The sequence below is a fragment of the Pelodiscus sinensis genome, chromosome 8 (genome assembly GCF_052426305.1).
Source record: "Pelodiscus sinensis isolate ZL-2025 chromosome 8, ASM5242630v1, whole genome shotgun sequence".
NCBI classification, from domain to species: Eukaryota; Metazoa; Chordata; order Testudines; family Trionychidae; genus Pelodiscus; species Pelodiscus sinensis.
In genome coordinates, this window is record NC_143059.1 from 46,846,854 (window position 1) to 46,863,682 (window position 16,829).

The 16,829-nt window shown below is 44.3% G+C and overlaps 1 long non-coding RNA gene across 1 annotated transcript in view; it reads left to right on the forward strand.

Moving 5' to 3' along the window:
* The first annotated feature begins 6,074 nt into the window (after window positions 1-6,074).
* Window positions 6,075-16,829, forward strand: part of LOC142830506 (uncharacterized) — an 82,908-nt gene continuing 72,153 nt past the window's right edge. Inside the window, exon 1 of the long non-coding RNA XR_012905802.2 lies at window positions 6,075-6,173. This is a non-coding gene — a long non-coding RNA (uncharacterized LOC142830506). The remainder of the gene's footprint in view (window positions 6,174-16,829) is intronic.

Sequence of the window (16,829 nt, forward strand, 5' to 3'; positions counted from 1 at the left end):
GCGATTCAAACTCACAGGAAATTTGCTTTCCTCAGGTTGAAAGTCTCAAAAGCACATTCATGAATATAAAAACAAGAACGAGACTGCAGTTGTAGTACTGACCTTCACTGGTCATAAACTATTACCAGTTTGTTTTCCCTTTTCTATTTGCCAGAGGTTCAGATCTACATTTTAAAACAATTCTGAACCCATATTGCAAACCACAAGGATCTCTTTATCAATTGTAGAAAATATATCTCAAACTTTTACCAATGGCTTTATAATAAAAAGACTGAATGCCAAGAGGCTTTTCTTGTCCATGAGTGTTTTATCCACATTAGAGAGAATATAAAACTTCTGCTATTGGTCTCTGAGAAGTGATTTTGTAATCAAAGTAACAAAAGAGAAACATCACTCCATCTCTTCAATGTGCAAACAGTCTTACATTAACCTTGCCCCTGGTAAACTGCATATAATATTCATATTTTTCTAGCTTTACAATGTTGCAGGTTTTCACCTCTGTTCTATCCAAATGCTACTCTTGCTCAAGTAAATTAACCACTACTTGCACTTTTTTAATAGATACATTGTAATGCTTGCTTTGTAATGCATGTGCTCAGACTGAGGGTCCTGAACTGCAAGTGACTTTTCAAAGTGTCCCCGGTGGCCCTTTGTACCATGTGGGAACACTGTGCTTTAAATTATTAGTCCTTTTATTGTTAACCATTTGTAGTTGATAAAATATTTGGTTATTCTGCTGTCAGATTAAAAATGTAACTAAATAGTAACCTTATTATATTTAAATATATATTAAATGAAACCATGAATTCACACTCCAATGGCTCCATTTTGATCCTGAACCACTGAGGTCTGAATATCATTGATTTAAAGAGATATTTTTGACTCAACCATCCACACAAGTTTCTAAAACAAACAAGTCATATTGAAGGCTCAGAGAAGGCATTGACTAATCCATTTTCCTACTATCATACATGGGCTGGTGGTGTCTGAAGCAGAACTAGGTATGGATTATCTGAAAGGTTTTGGAGAGAACTGTTTCTGCAGAAAATATATTACCAATGAGAGTTCTATTTGTCAGAGGCTGGAACACTACTGACATAATGATACTGCAAGGTGCACAGGTCCTATTGGTGTTTGAGGAAAAGGAACAGACTGGATGTAGTAACATTTAAGGTCAAATTCTGCTCCTCAGTGCACACAGGAGTTCGATTACTGACAAAGCAAGTGCTTATGAGAGCAGTGGCATTATTTTTTCTATGCAAATAGACTAACCTGGGGGTTTCAACCTGAGGTTTTAAATAGGTGTCAGTGACCATGACTATGACAACCTTCCCACAGTGACAGAGCAGGTTAAAGGACTTGGGGGAAGGGGAGAGAGGCTGCTCTAGCAGAGGAAACAGCAGCAATCCTGGCTAATTAGGGGCAGCTGAGAAAGGGCGGCTGAAAATCAATTAAGGGCCAGGTAAAGCTGATTGGGGCTGCCCCGGGGCCTCTTTAAAAACCCTCCCTGAGGGAGAGAGAAAGAAATAGCGGGGAGAGGAGGAAAACATCTCAGTTAAGGAGACTCAGGTCGAGGAGCAGGAGGAACCACCAGCCTTGCTAAAGGCAACAGGGGAAGTTGAGGTGTTGAGCAGGGAGTGTTGGAGGGTTCCCTTATCCCCCAGCCTTTGGGGTAAGAAGAGGGCTTTCTGGTCAGCCGTGACTGGCTGAGGGCTTCAGTCCAATACAACATCCTTTATGCTAAGAGCCAGGAAGGCCCAGGGACAAAAACCCTGCAGATGAGGGCCCTGCTGCAGCCCTCAAATTGTGGGACAGTGGACAGAACAGTGGTCAGGGTCTCAGGAGGGAGACTGATGCTGCCATACGTGGTGCCAGAAGTGGGATGTTCTCGCTGCTGTGAGACCCCGCAGCAAACTCACTCAGGTCAGGCTAGGCTGACCAATAAAGAATATGGAGGACATGGTGAAGGCACTTGTACAAGCCACTGTTGCTCAGCTGGAGGCTCCCAGGGTACAGGCAGTGGCCCAGTGGGAAGCAGTTCGGGTACAGCAGGAGACCAATCAGCTGCTAAAGAACCAGGCTGCCCCAGATAGAGCTGCCCTGCAGGAGGTGATTGTGCATCTGAAGGCTTTGACCATCCAGGTGCATGGCAAAGATAGGACTCCTTCCCTACATGCCAGCTGTTATCTTAAGAAGATGATGAGGGAGGACGATGTGGAGGCATACCTCTTAGCCTTTGAGAGAACTGTCCTGTGAGAAGGCTGGCCCTGAGACCAGTGGGCTAGCATCCTGGCTCCATTCCTGAGCGAGGAGGCTCCAAAAGCTTACTTTACTATGCCTGAGGAGATGGTGGCTGAATACCCTCACCTGAAGGCAGAGATCTTGGCCCGGACTAGAGTAACGACCACCCTCAGAGCCCAGCAGTTCCATCAGTGGAGATACCAAGAGGGCAAGGCACTGAGGTCCCAGCTATTTGACCTCATCCACCTGGCCCGAAAGTGATTGCAGCCCATGACCCACATCCCAGGAAAGATCGTGGAGGCCATCGTTCTGGATCAATACATACAGGGGCTACCACCTGACTTGCAGATGTGGGCAGCCAGAATGACCCCTCCTCCTACGATGAGAGGCAGCAAACAGCCAAGGGTATTTCACCACCCCGCGGAAAAGAAGTCAGGCACAGTAAGAGGCCTGGCCCTGCCCCTGCCCTGAGAGGCAGTTTCCCAGAGTCCTCAGACTGGGCCCGGTCTGGGAGGAAAGAGACAGATGAGCGGCAGGAGGCCATGAAAGGACTTGGGACCAGGGAAAGAAAGGGCAAGGGATGAGGCCCAGTAGCCCCAGGAATAGGGGGATACCCCTCATAGGATATCGGTGCTATGCATGTGGGGAGGTGGGGCACATAGCGACACAATGCCCAAATATTGAGGAACCAATGCAGTGTGACCTAGGGGATTTGGAGGGTCCCTACAACTTGATAACTCTGGTAGGGGTAGCAATGGCCCCCTATCAGTACACCCGGCAGGTAAAGATGAATGGCATAGAAACCACAGCCCTCGTGGACTCAGGGAGCACCGTGACCTTGGTTTTGGGACAGCTGATAGGACAGGACCAATTGTGCTGGGCCAAGCACACAGGAATATCCTGTGTTCATGGGGATGTTAGCTATTACCCGGTCACCCCTGTGACGTTAGAGATTCAGGGGAACAGCACCAGGGTCGCAGCTGGGGTGGTCCCAAAGCTCCCCTACCCAGTCGCGATTGGGCAGGACTTCCCTGGGTTTAGCAATCTACTCCCTAGGGAAGAGGGAGAAGTAGAAAGCCCACTTCCAGCCTTCCATGAGTTTTCACAGGACCTGTTTTCTGAGCCTGGGAAACCACTGAAAACGAGGCGGGAAAGGAGCCTGGACACACAAATCTTGGCCCCAAAACTAAGACCAGTTCTAGCTGGACCGGAGGCAGAGCCAACTAGTGGGGGGAAGAGGCAACTGAGCCTGAAGCTGGGCCCAGCTCAGCAGGGCCCCCAGGGATGGAAGAGGCTGAGGGCCCTTCAGAGCTTGGGCAGATAGGGGCTTCACTTGTGAATTTTGTGCAAGACCAGGCCAATGATCCCACGCACCAGAATGTGTGCAAAGAAGTAGTGGAAGTAAATGGCATCCCCGTAGTAGGAAGAAGCAAGGGCCCAGGGCCATATTATATTCTCCAAAAGGACCGAATTTTTCCAGGCCAGGAACCAGTAGTGAAACAGCTGTTGGTGCCTCAGAACCACCGGAAAGCTGTGCTGGACCTGGATACCTAGGAGTTGATAAAACTCTGGTTCAGATCCTAAGAAGGTTCTATTGGCCTGGGGTGTACATGGAGGCCAGGAAATACTGAGCATCCTGTCCAGAGTGCCAACTGCATGGACCCCGGCCACACCAGAGAGCACCTCTGGTGCCCCTGCCTATTATCGAGGTCCCCTTTGAGCATATCATGATGGACCTGGTTGGCCCACTAAAGAAATCTGCTCAGGGACACCAGAGTATCTTAGTGGTAGTAGATTATGCCACCTGTTACCCAGAGGCAGTACCACTTCGGATTACCCGTTCTAAGAACTTAGCAAAGGAGTTGGTTCAGATCTTTTTGAGAGTAGGGATACCCAAGGAGATCTTAACAGATCAGGGTACTTCATTTGTCTCCAAGTTAATGAAGGACCTGTGTGCGTTACTCCATATCCAAGCCCTGAGGATGTCAGTGTACCACCCGCAGACGGATGGCTTCCTTGAGTGCTTTAACTGTACCCTCAAGGACATGATCCGGAAGGTGGTGAGCCGAGATGGGAAAGACTGGGATGTCCTACTTCCGTACCTCATGTTTGCCATCCATGAGGTCCCGCAGGCATCCACGGGATTTTCTACCTTTAAACTATTTGTATGGACGCAACCCCCGAGGCATCCTCGACCTTGCCAAAGAGGCTTAGGAGGAACAGCCAAACCAGGGGCTCAGCATTATTGAGCACATCCTCCAAATGAAGGACAGGATCTCCCGGGTTACCCCTATAGTGAGGGAGCACCTGGAGAAGGCCCAAGAGACCCAACAGAGCTACTATAACCGCCGGGCGAGGGTCTGGAAGTTCCAGGTGGGAGATCGGGTAGTGGTACTAGTCCCGATAGCAGAGAGCAAGCTCCTTGCCAGGTGGCAGGTGGCAAGCTCCTTGCCAGGTGGCCTATGAAGTAATTGAGGTCCTAGGAGAAGTAAACTATAAGGTACCCCAACCTGGCTGCCAGAAAGTCGAACAAATCTATCACATCAACCTGTTGAAGCCCTGGCAGGACCGGGAAATACAACTGGTCACCTTGGGGAACATGACACCAGAGACAACCCCACAGAAGCAGGTGGGGATCTTCCCAGAGTTAACTCTGGACCAGCAGAGGGAGGTTCTAAATCTGCTAGACTGACATTCGGATATATTTTCAGCTCAACTTGGCTAAACCACCGAGGTGGAACATCATATCACTACAGACCAGGTGTATGGGCGAATGTGAGGCCCTACCGGATACCAGAGGCAAAACGGGAGGAGATTAAAAAGGAAATAAAGAAGATGCTGGAGTTGGGCATCCTAGAAGAATCTCACAGTCAATGGTCCAGCCCCATTGTTCTGGTACCTAAGCTAGAGGCAGCCTCCGATTTTCTAATTATTTTAGGAAGCTGAACGAAGTATCCAAGTTTGATGCCTACCCCATGCCCTAGATAGATGAACTGACTGATAGGTTGGGAAAGGCTCAATTTCTGTCTACCCTTGACCAGACCAAATGGTACTGGCAGATTCCCTTAGCCAGGGAGAAGACAGACTTTGCCACCCCCGAGGGACTCTACCAATACAGTGTCCTACCTTTCGGGTTACATGGGGCCCCTGCAACATTCCAAAGGCTGATGGATAAGCTACTACCACCACATTGCACGTACCCAGCGGCATATCTGCATGGTGTCATCATACACAGCCCAGACTGGGAAACACACCTAGAAAAGGTGGAGGCTGTATTCGACACTCAGAGGAGAGCTGGTCTCACTGCAAACCCTGCAAAGTACGCGATGGGGCTAGCAAGTCAAATATCTGGGGCATATTGTAGGAAAGGGTGTAGTGAGGCCCCAGCTAAATAAAATAGCAGCAATACAGAATTGACCCTGGCCAGTCCAGAAAAATCAGGTCTGGGCATTCCTTGGGCTAGTAGGGTACTATCGGAGGTTCGTCCATCATTTTGCTTCCAGGGTATGCCCCCTGTCCCTTCAACTGTTCCACTTTCAAGTGAAACCTAGGGCTGGAATCGAGCATGGCAATGCCGACGGCCTGTCAAGGGTACACTGCCTGCCGTCCCAAGTAGCCCAACCCCATAGTGTTGAGCAGGGAGGGGGATATGTGACAGAGCATGTTAAAGGACTTGGGAGAAGGGGAGAGAGGCTGCTCTAGCAGAGGAAACAGCAGCCTGGCTAATTAGGGGCAGCTGAGAGGGTGGCTGCAAATCAATTAAGGGACAGGTGAAGCTGATTGGGGCTGCCCCGGGCCTCTTTAAAAACCCTCCCTGAGGGAGAAGGGAGAGAGAGAAGGAGCATGGGGAGGAGGAAAACAATCCAGTATTAAGGAGACTCAGGTCCAGGAGCAGGAGGAACCACCAGCCCTGCTAAAGGCTACAGGGGGAGGTGAGGAGTTGAGCAGGGGCTGTTGGAGGGCTCCCTTCCCCCCCCCCCAGCCTTTGGGGCAAAAAGAGGGCTTTCTGGTCAGCTATGACCAGTCCAGGGCTTCAGTCTAATATAACATCCTTTATGCTAAGGGCCAGGAAGGCCCAGGGACAAAAACTCTGTAGGTGAGGGCCCTGCTGCAGCCCTCAAAGTGTGGGACAGTGGACAGAACAGTGGTCAGTGTTTCAGGAGGGAGACTGACCCTGCCACATGACATAGCTAGACCTCAACTAGATGAGAGGCATAATACGGAAAATGTAATGGGAGGGAGATCCTCATGTGGTAGATTTTAAGAACTGCATGTCACCACTTTTTCAGACTAAGCGGTAGGTAATGATAATGACTAGCTATAGTATGCAGGGACTGTGGGAGACCAGAAGAATAGGACCATATCAGCCAGAATTAAGGTGAGGCCATACTAGGGAAGGAAATGAAATGCAATGAAAGGATCATAGAAGTAATAAGGGAGAAGTGTTGTGACAAGGGGGAGACTCTAGATGACTGAATCATGTGCACTCATTTGGGCTGGGAAATCCAGGTCAATGCTCATTGGGGAGAGTTTGTGTGGCTTATGTGTTATTTGCTGGCTAGTAAATCTTTTTTTTTTTTTTTTAATGTGAATGACCTGATCAGTCCTGAGCCCGGCGAGGCTGAGGCAGTGTGCAGGAGCAACAGAAGAGTCATAAAAATATTTGTGTTCAGGAGCCCACAGGCATCTGAACTGTAGCCCTGACGCCACCACCCTGGCCTGTTCCCCTAAGACCGCATTCCCCTTTGCTCTTCTTCATCCCTTTTCCCTCTCATCTTTAAGGACAATAAGAAGTGTTTGTGTGAGGGTCTGTGGCCCCCTAGTCTAGTGTCCCTGGCAGGGCAAGTGGGTAAAAGAAAAGGGCTTGGAGGGTGGGGGGTGTCTTTGAACCGGTATTGGAATTATCAGAACAATATAAGGAGTGATTTCTTATGAGCTCTTAGGGGATGAGAGATAGGATGGGTAAATGTGTATGAAAAAAAGTAACCTAAAGCTCAGTTAAGACATGAGGGGTAGGGGTCATCAGGCAGCTGGCTGTGCTGTATCCTGCCATGGCATACATTAAAACAGTTTAAGGGCTGCTATAACTTACACTGCTTGTGAATGATTTTATGGAACTGGAGAATCTGAACAAAGATGCTGACGTGTCCCCTGGTTTCTTTGCATGTCTATGATGCCAGGGAGTGGGTGGATGGTTAGCACAGGACTCTACTGTAAAAGATTTGCACCTTCAATAATGGATATAAGTTATGGTGCCTTCTAATACAAAGGAATACAAGAACATGCTGTGCTGAGACTGCAGCTTTTAAAGTATTGTCAATAATGGCAGGCAGGCTGCCATAAAAACACTTTGAAAAGCAAAAGAGAGGATACTTTAGAATGGAGCTTAGCCTGTAAGCAGGTAAATCCTCTCCTTCAGCCAGATTCCAAGGGCATTACTCAGCCTTTGCTCAAGCAAACTCTTGTGACTGTGAAACACTTAGTTGGCTGAAGGAGAGAAGAACCCCAGATAAAGGCTAAGCTCTGTTCTGAAGGGTTTTATGTATAGGAAAAAGTGGTTGTCTAGCAAATACAATACAAAATAAAGGTTGTAGCAGGGTTGGCTGGCAAAAATGGCAGATTCTGTTAAAAATATTATGGAAGTAATACTTTAAACAAAACAGCTGCACGGACATATTGGACACATGAAATCTTCAAACAAAAGCTTGTTACAAACTGTGTACTCCTTATCCTTTTTTAGGCTAGGATTTTCATAAGTCTAAACTAGTAAATTGTCCAACTCCCATTGATTTAACTTAGGATTGGGGAAAATTGAATTAAGATATGCAACTTCAGTTAAGTCAGTTGTATAGCTGAAGTTGAAAGAGCTTAATTTGGCTTTTGGCACTGTCTACACAACAGAAAGCTGAAGGAAGAACACTCTTTGACTTCCCTTACTCCTCATAGGTGAAGATTACAGGAATCAGAATAAGAAGTCCTTCATCTTGACATTATTTCAAAATAATGGCTTGCTGGGTAGATGCACATTTTGTTGTTATTAACGCTGCTGTGTAGACATACCTTGAGGGTGCTTAACTTCCTTATTCTCCTATTAAAAACCTCAGCTTTAAAAATAAAATGAAAGGACCATTCACCAAAGACTCATTTGGTTGGCTGGTGATGGTTCTCGTAGAGTTATTCAGAACCCGATCAAGATTTATGTTTTTTCTCTCTCAAACCCTACTTCTATCAAAGGGAGAATATATATATTAAAAGCAATGTAATATATATTCAAGCTACTAAAATTCCACTTTGGGCTAAAATGTGCTTTCTGTTTCGTACACTGTTGTTGGCTGCATTGCTCATTGTTTCTATGGCAACAAATGGCTTGGCAAAACTTTCATGTTACCTTTAAAGTCACTGTATTACGGCACTTTGTTTTTGCTGATTTGAAGTTTGTTTCCCTAGAATCCTACTAGTTATATTAAGCTTCTGGGAGTGAGCTGAAAATGTCATTTTACAAACAGCAGGCTACACTCAGTTAAGTCTTCTGTTAAATCTGTGCAAATCCCACTAATTCCAGTTGTAACTGAGTACACTCTTGGGCCCAAGAAGGTGACAAGCTCCTGAATTCTTCTGTTTCAAATTTTCCATAATAAAAATAGTGAAGGAATTTTGGCTGAAGTCTAAAACAGCCTTCATTTCAATTATGTCCTGTTACATTACAGCAGAGCAGCAGGGGTTAGGCTGAACAAATCAATAGTGTGTCTACACTGCAATTAGATATCCATGGCTGGCCCATTCCAGATGGCTTGTGATTGGGCTAAGGGATGGTTTAGCTGTGGTGTAGATATTGACTCAGGCTGCAGCCCAGGCTTTAGGACCCTGCCACCTTATATCTCACTCTGTGAGTTGACCACTCATTGAATTACAATATTACAAGTTGAACCACTCTAGACTGGCACTTTCTGGTCTGGCAGCAGCTGTGGTTTGACATGATTTTAGTTAGTTGGCTGTTCACTTGTCATGGATGTGTCCAAGTTTCCCACAGTTTCATAAAGTTTGCTTACAGCCACCAGTCCTGGTTCTGAGTGTTCTAGCTGCTATTTAGCTCTAATTTACCCCTCAATGTATTCTAAGAGCCCAATAAGTGGTGGAGGTATTAATAATGCTGCTAGACAATATTGACCTTCCATGGTTCAGCAAATTCTCTGGTTCAGCATCAGTCAGGTCCCCAGGTGCTGAATTAGAAGTTCAGTCTGTATGACTAATTACACTACTTCATCTTTCAGTATAATGGTAACTTCATGCCTGTTTGCCAAATTAATCATTTTTTTTCTTCATAAAATTTGGTTTGATCATTCAAAGTGTTGTCTAGTGGTCCTCTACAAAATACATTTTCTGTAACTGACCAAGAGACTGGAGTCTGAAAATGAGGTTGGGTTTTATTGCATTCTTAACTTTTCAACATCCTGGTTACAATACTTTGAGGTGAGGTATTATGTGGCATTGTCAAGTGCTCTGTAACTATAGAAATGGGAGATAAACCATGATATTATCAACATGTTAGAATAATCCCCTTTTGAATGTCAACCATCACTTGCAAGAGAAATGCTGGTATTTCATGTGTACCTCCTGCCTGTTCACACTGTTTGACAAATAAATAATATTGCAGAACACTCAGGATCTCAAACGCTAGCATCAAATCACACAGAGCTCAGTAAATTGCTTACCAGTAAGAATTTGTTCTGCAGTACAAACTACATACACATCAAAATCAAAAGACGGTGTAACAATTCTGTGTCTTTCCAAAACTTCCCTGTACGTGCATCAGGTGTGAGAATCACCCAGGTTAATAGCATTTGCACTTGGGCGAATCCATTTTACTTGCTGAGAGACAACATACAGGTTGATCCACAGCCTGAATGGCTTTCTGCTGTCCTAAAACTGCTGACATTGCCTTATGTTTCAGCATGGTAGTTTAGATTGTGACCATGTTAGTGGTTTTTGCATCCTGCTGGGTAGGTGCTCTTCTTAGTTGCAAGCTTGTGATTGTAACCAGCCTAAAATGGAATCACTTGCATGTGAATGTCTCCCCAGATCTGGATAAGTACTCTGTGTAAGTTTCTCACCTGAAATTGGTCCAATAAAAGATGTTTCCACACTTGCCTTGTCTCTCTTACAATCTGAGTCATTTGATTTTTATAGGACATACTGAGATAGTAGTCTTAAGACACCAGGAACATCCTCAGGAATAATCTTCTTTTGTAGAGTATCAGAGGGGTAGCCGTGTTAGTCTGAATCTGCAAAAGCGACGAGGAGTCCTGTGGCACCTTATAGACTAACTGAAGTGTAGGAGCATAAGCTTTCGTGGGCAAAGACCCACTTCGTCAGATGCATGTAGTGGAATTTCCACTACATGCATCTGACGAAGTGGGTCTTTGCCCACGAAAGCTTATGCTCCTACACTTCAGTTAGTCTATAAGGTGCCACAGGACTCCTCATCGCTTTTGCTTCTTTTGTAGGTTATTTTTGCAAATAACTCCTAGTGAGTCAGTTCTGGATATGCGCTAGGTTTTCAAATGCTGCACATTGCATAAGACTCTGGTTGCCCCAGCAGGATAAACAACTTTTCTTTCCCAGCATTAGTGATAACTCAGCCTCAGAAGAAATATCACCAAATTGTTCTTGAATTATCACTTCAGCCACTGAATGGAAGGTATTCTTTCCATCACCAGTCTCAATATAGACATCAATGTAACCTCTTTCCCGGGTAAGACTTTTACCAGCCTACAATGGATGAATTTGGAATGAACTCACCTCCCTGGATTTGCACCACTAGTGATGAACCACCTCAGATCATCATCACCTGATGTAGAATCCAGTAAGGGGTAGCACCGTAACTGCATTGTGGGACCCAAGCACAGGGTGCAACTACACATTAAGGTTTGTGTGCAGTTGGAACATTAAATGCTATTCGCTTAGCAGTTGAACGACAACTTCTTTGAACGTCTTCTAAAGGATGATACTCTTTGCTGGCTGAATTATATGCCTCTCTACCTATCAACCTTTCGATCTATCAACCAGCAACCCATTGGGACCCCTGCAGACAGCAGCTGCTTCGCAGCAGCCTCCCCTATCCACCCCCTGCTGCCTCAGAAGCAGACATGGGAGGGGGGGGCAGATGGCACACCAGAGATGGTGCTGTGAGGAACCAGCTTTTAAGACCGCTCTCCACAGCACTGGCTCATGTTTCCCTCATGCTTGTTGCCTCTGAGAGGCAGCAAGGAGGAGGGGCATTCAGGGAGCACAGGGTGAGTGGGGAGTCAAATAGTACCACTTGCCCCGTGTTCCACTGCAGTGCTTCAGCCTTTGAAATGTAGCAAGCTCATGCTTATCAGATGGTTGACTAGTCACTTACATCCCTATTTTAAACCTTCCTTGTAGCTGTGCTTTCAAAAACGTGAAAGAAATTAATGCATAACTTTTTAAACACTTTTTTGTATATTTATTTTGAATATGTTCAAGGAATGATTTCTCTTTCTCCGTGTCCCCTCACCCCAGTTATTCTAACAGTCTGTTGCATCATTTCTTGCATCACAGGTACATAGAAAGAACATAGCAATGCATTGTTTAGGGAACACAGTTTGTCTCTTCCAGATAACCAGTTCTTCTTACAATGATCTAAGGTTTGCACTACTGGAGGGTATATGTTAATTCTGAATGAACTTCAGAGTAAGTAGGTGTGATTAAGCAGGGAGGGGGGGAATAAACGTATGATTATCATCCAATCATCAAAACCTACTGCATGGTGCCTTAATATATATTTTACATTTTGATTTTTAATGAACAAACGATCTTCAATAAAAATCACTTTTCTATTGTTGGTGAGGCTAGGAGATGGCAATTTCTTAAAAGTTTCAGGATATGATTCTCCAGTGCCTTTTGTACCTGGTGCTATCACTTTTACCTAACCTTACCATTCTAATAACCCTTTACCTCCGATCTGTGCTTGCTGTGCAAAAGTCTTAAATTGCTACCCAAGATGCAAAGCAGTGGAGAATCAGGCCCTTAAAGTTAAATTAAACATATGACTTCCCAGTTTTCTGATTTGATGGAAGTACAGCCTATGTCCTGACTTATCAAATTTAACAAGGTTGGTTTAAAAACGAATTCACCGTCCTTCTCTTTCAGTTAAGAGCAGGCCCTCCAACAGGGGCAGAGGGGGCAAAGAAGGCAATTGCCCTGGGCCCCAGTATTTCAAAGGGGTCTGTAGCTCCTGGTGATAGCGGCTGCTGTTGCTACTGCAGCTGCGGCGGTGGCTGGAGCCTCGGGGCCCTTTGAATTGCTGTGGGCCCCACAGCTCCATGCAGCTTTGCTCCACGCAGCTTCGTGGGCTGGAGGGTGGGGGGGGGGACAATGCTGCACTCCGGGCAGCGCTAAGGGCTAACTGTCCTCAGCCCCGCCACTTTTGCAATCAGCCCTGCCACTTCTGAGGGCACGGAGACAGGGCCCCTCCTACACCTTGTCTCTAGTCTGTCGGTGCCTGTCGGCTCCATTGAGCATCTTATGTCAATGTAGCTGAGTCTCATTAATCCGATTCAAATGTGGTGTTTAACCTATTGTAAACTCTTCTTCCTACTATGGAGAAATCCTTGATCCTTTGGAAATACCATCTTTCTTAATGAGTTGACTTCTCTCCACTCGACCTTAAAACCCACTCCTGTATGTCCCCCATTTACCAACACTTCTGAATAGTACAGCATACACCCAGCACAAGCATGCACCCCTTTTGTATTTCTTGGTAAAAGGCAAAATGTGCACTTGTCCTTTAAGCTCTTATTCAGGGTATAATGAAAGCATTAAAATACTGAAAAACCATGGCCGACAACTCCTCGCACAAAGCTGAATGCAGCCCCACTGCGAACAGCAACTATTCCATCCCATGTTGTGACTCAATGACCATGGCCACTATTCCTTCCACTGCCTTCTCCCCTAACATACTCTGACTTATTGTGACTTCAGGCACCCACACTTCACTCGTGCTGGTGTGCCTGGTTTAATTGCCCTCAATTAGAGTGTGTCTACACAACATTATTCCGAAATAACTGTGAGCAATTACACAGCAATTCTGTCATTTCAAAATAATTTCTAAATAACTGACATCTTAGTCCAACTTCTGTAAACCTCATTCTATGAGGAATAACGCCTATTCCGAAATAGCTATTTTGAAATCAGGCATGTGTAAATGCTCCACATTTGCTATTTTGAAATTGACGTTATGCCTCATGGGGCTCTAAATTGAGATCGCATGTTTACATTAGGAAAGTCTCCCTTGGACTAATTTCAAGGCTTCCCTGCAGGGTAGATGTGCTATTTCAAAACAAGCTATTTCAGAATAATTATTCTAGAATAGCTTATTCTGAAATAACTGTGCAGTGTAGATGTAGCCTTAATGTCTAAGCCACAGGGTATTAAAAATTCAGACATGTCATGGCAGACAAAGTAAGCCAATAATATCAGATGTTGGAGAATAGATAAAGTTGATTGAGACTGGTCTTTTCTGTGTACATTCAACATAATTGTTTATCAGATATATATTTATTGTAAATGTAAACATCAGGATTACCTAATCTTTCTATTTATATTCCCTAGCTCAGAGGTATTGAAAATGATGTAATTTAGGAGACACATTTACAATCACCATTAACGAAGAGACACATGACTACTGTAAGCTCTGTGCACCACTCCACCAAACACACACACACACACACACACACATTAAATATAAATATAACCAAACACTCTAAAATTTTCAACATTCTACTAAAACTAAATTTAACTAGTTCATTTACTCTGTGCTGCAGAGGATTGTGTCTTCTATTAACATCTATTCAGAGGCCCAACAAATAGCTTGAAGAAAAGCTCTCTTTGTAAAGATGCCACAGCTTGCAATGCTTTGTTCTTGCTAACTGAGCACCCAGAAGACTAGCATCCAGGCACATCCAACAACTAGGAGACTGAGTACAGCTGTAACAAAGTTAAGGAAGTGCTACCAATTGCTGAGGGTTTTTTGGTTTGTTTGATGATTTGTATATATAAAAAACATACTCAGGATATTCAGCAACAGTTAGAATAACCTAATGAGAGTTTATTCCAGCAGAAGATCAATGCAGCAGCAAAAACCATGCCATGCCCCAGCCACGACCTATCCTTCTATGCTCTGGTAGTCCCTTGTGCTGGGGGAAATGGATTGGCTGGTATGGGAACTGCCTGGGCTAGCTTCATGCCATTGGGGAGTTCCTTTCCACAATGAAGTTCTCCTCTGTCCCTTTATGGACATGATTCAGACTTATATGTAGTTGAATAGAAAGATAATTTCTTAAAAACAAACTAAAACCTGTACTGCTGCTCAGAGAGATTTATTTGATGCCTCATGGGACTCTCTCGCTTCAGCTCTTCTGATAGTTTCCTATTAAATCTGCATATATTGACTTGACTAGTCATCATTGCATCTGGAGCACTCACCAGACCCAGACTGATACATTGAAGTTCAGGAGGAAATTAATTGCAGTGAGTTAGCATTTAGAATGCCACAGCCATGTTGTGTTAAGCGCTGTGAAAACCTAGAGGAAAAAGATGGTTCCTGTCCCAGACTGCTTAGAATTCTAAAATCCTACATGGATTTTATTCTGAGATGTATTGAGATGTATCCTAATCTGTAATATTCTGTATTTGTCTTAGAGAGAGAGAATGTTTTCAGTCATACAAAACTGATTGTCATTAATGGGTTACAATTTTGGAGAAGTGGGGAAAAAAAGTGTGCTTTTTGTTTCTTGTACTGAAACCCAACATTTTATTTCTCAGGGTATGTCTACACTAGCCCCCTAGTTCAAACTAGGGAGGCTAATGAGGATGACCAAAATTGCAAATGAAGCACGGGATTTAAATATCCTGTGCTTCATTAGCATGTTCCCGGGCGGTCGCCATTTTGGAAATTGACTAGTCCGGAATAACTGCCCACGTCTACACATGGCAGTGAAATAGGGCTTTACTTCGAACTCCCAACTTGAATTAGCTATTATTCCTCCTGGAATGAGGTTTAACAGCTAATCTGAATTAAGGGCTTTACTTCGAACTCCCATTTCACTGCCACGTGTAGACATGGACAGTTATTCCGGGCTAGTCAATTTCCAAAATGGCGACCGCCCGGGAACATGATAATGAAGCATGGGATATATAAATCCCGTGCTTCATTTGCAATTTCAGTCACCCTCATTAGCATCCCTAGTTTGAACTAGGAGGCTAGTATAGACATACCCTCAGCCCAAAAGAAAATTCCATGATTGATTTGTAAATCCCTTGAATTAAGGAGTTATATGATGTTTTTAGGCAATTTTCACTGCTATACTTATGATAAGAATTTTGTCTTGTACTCTTTTTTTTTTTTTTTCCTTCTATGGATCAGCTAAGGCTGAATTAGATTGATGTGTGGAAATGTAAAAAGGTATAGTACAAAGAATGTGCTTCTTACTAGATCATTTTGTTAATGACTGAATATGTTCTCTCTCTTTTTTTAGAACTATTAACAGCTAGGATGTAGTGCATTTTCTTTTATGGACAAGAACTGGTAGTGATCATCATGCGTTTCAGATGAAGAAGATAATTATCTTAGGATAATATATTTTTGTTGCTAATCAGAGGCAATGTTCAATGGTTGTAATAACTATGACTTTTCATTTCAAACCCAAATGAGGTAATACAGAGGATCAGATAAAAACTTTTATCTAGCTAGTCATTCAACGTATCACATGCTTATTAATTCCCATTGCTTCAGTATTTGTGTAATGTGAAGTTGTATAGGAAGGGTGGGGAACTCCAGGCCTAGGGGCTGGATGCAATCCTTGGGTTTGCCTGGAATTGGCCCCCAAGGCTCAGGGTTTACCCCCCACTTGGGGGAGCCTGTACTACCTCTTCACCCTAATGCCGCCTCACTGAAGAATTAGCGCGCACACAATCTATTAGGCTGGGACTCCCTAGTCTCTGGTGTGGGAGGTGAAAGTGGGGAATGTCTTTCTCCTCCTCAGTTGGAGGCCACTTCTCACTTATGTATGTCTCCTGATTGATTCTTCTGTGGGTCAGAGGCCCTCGACCCAAAAAAGGTTCCCCACCCCTGTATACAGCATAAACCCAAGAGTCTATACAATTACTGAAGTTAAATTTCTTGGAATATAGCTGTAGACTGAGCTTTTGAAAAAAGCTGAAATATAGAATCTGGATCAAAGCTAGTAAAATTATCTATACTGTTCAAATTTCCAGCAGAACTTTCTGGGCACCCAACTAAAGCAGATCTTACTCTTTTTCTCCTTAAAAGGTTCATGAATAGGATTTTTTTGACATGTAATGGGTGGTAGAATCCAGCTCTGCTTTTATTTTAAAGTCAAACTAGTGTTGAAGTGGAAACATTGTATTTTCCCTTTAATTATTGACACTAGAAGCTACTTTAGAAAGAAACTAGAAACAAACAAAAAAAGAATAAAATAGTCTAACTATCTAGCTGATCAGAAGAGTATGTCTGAGACATTGATGCAGAGAGGAGAGTTCTGCCA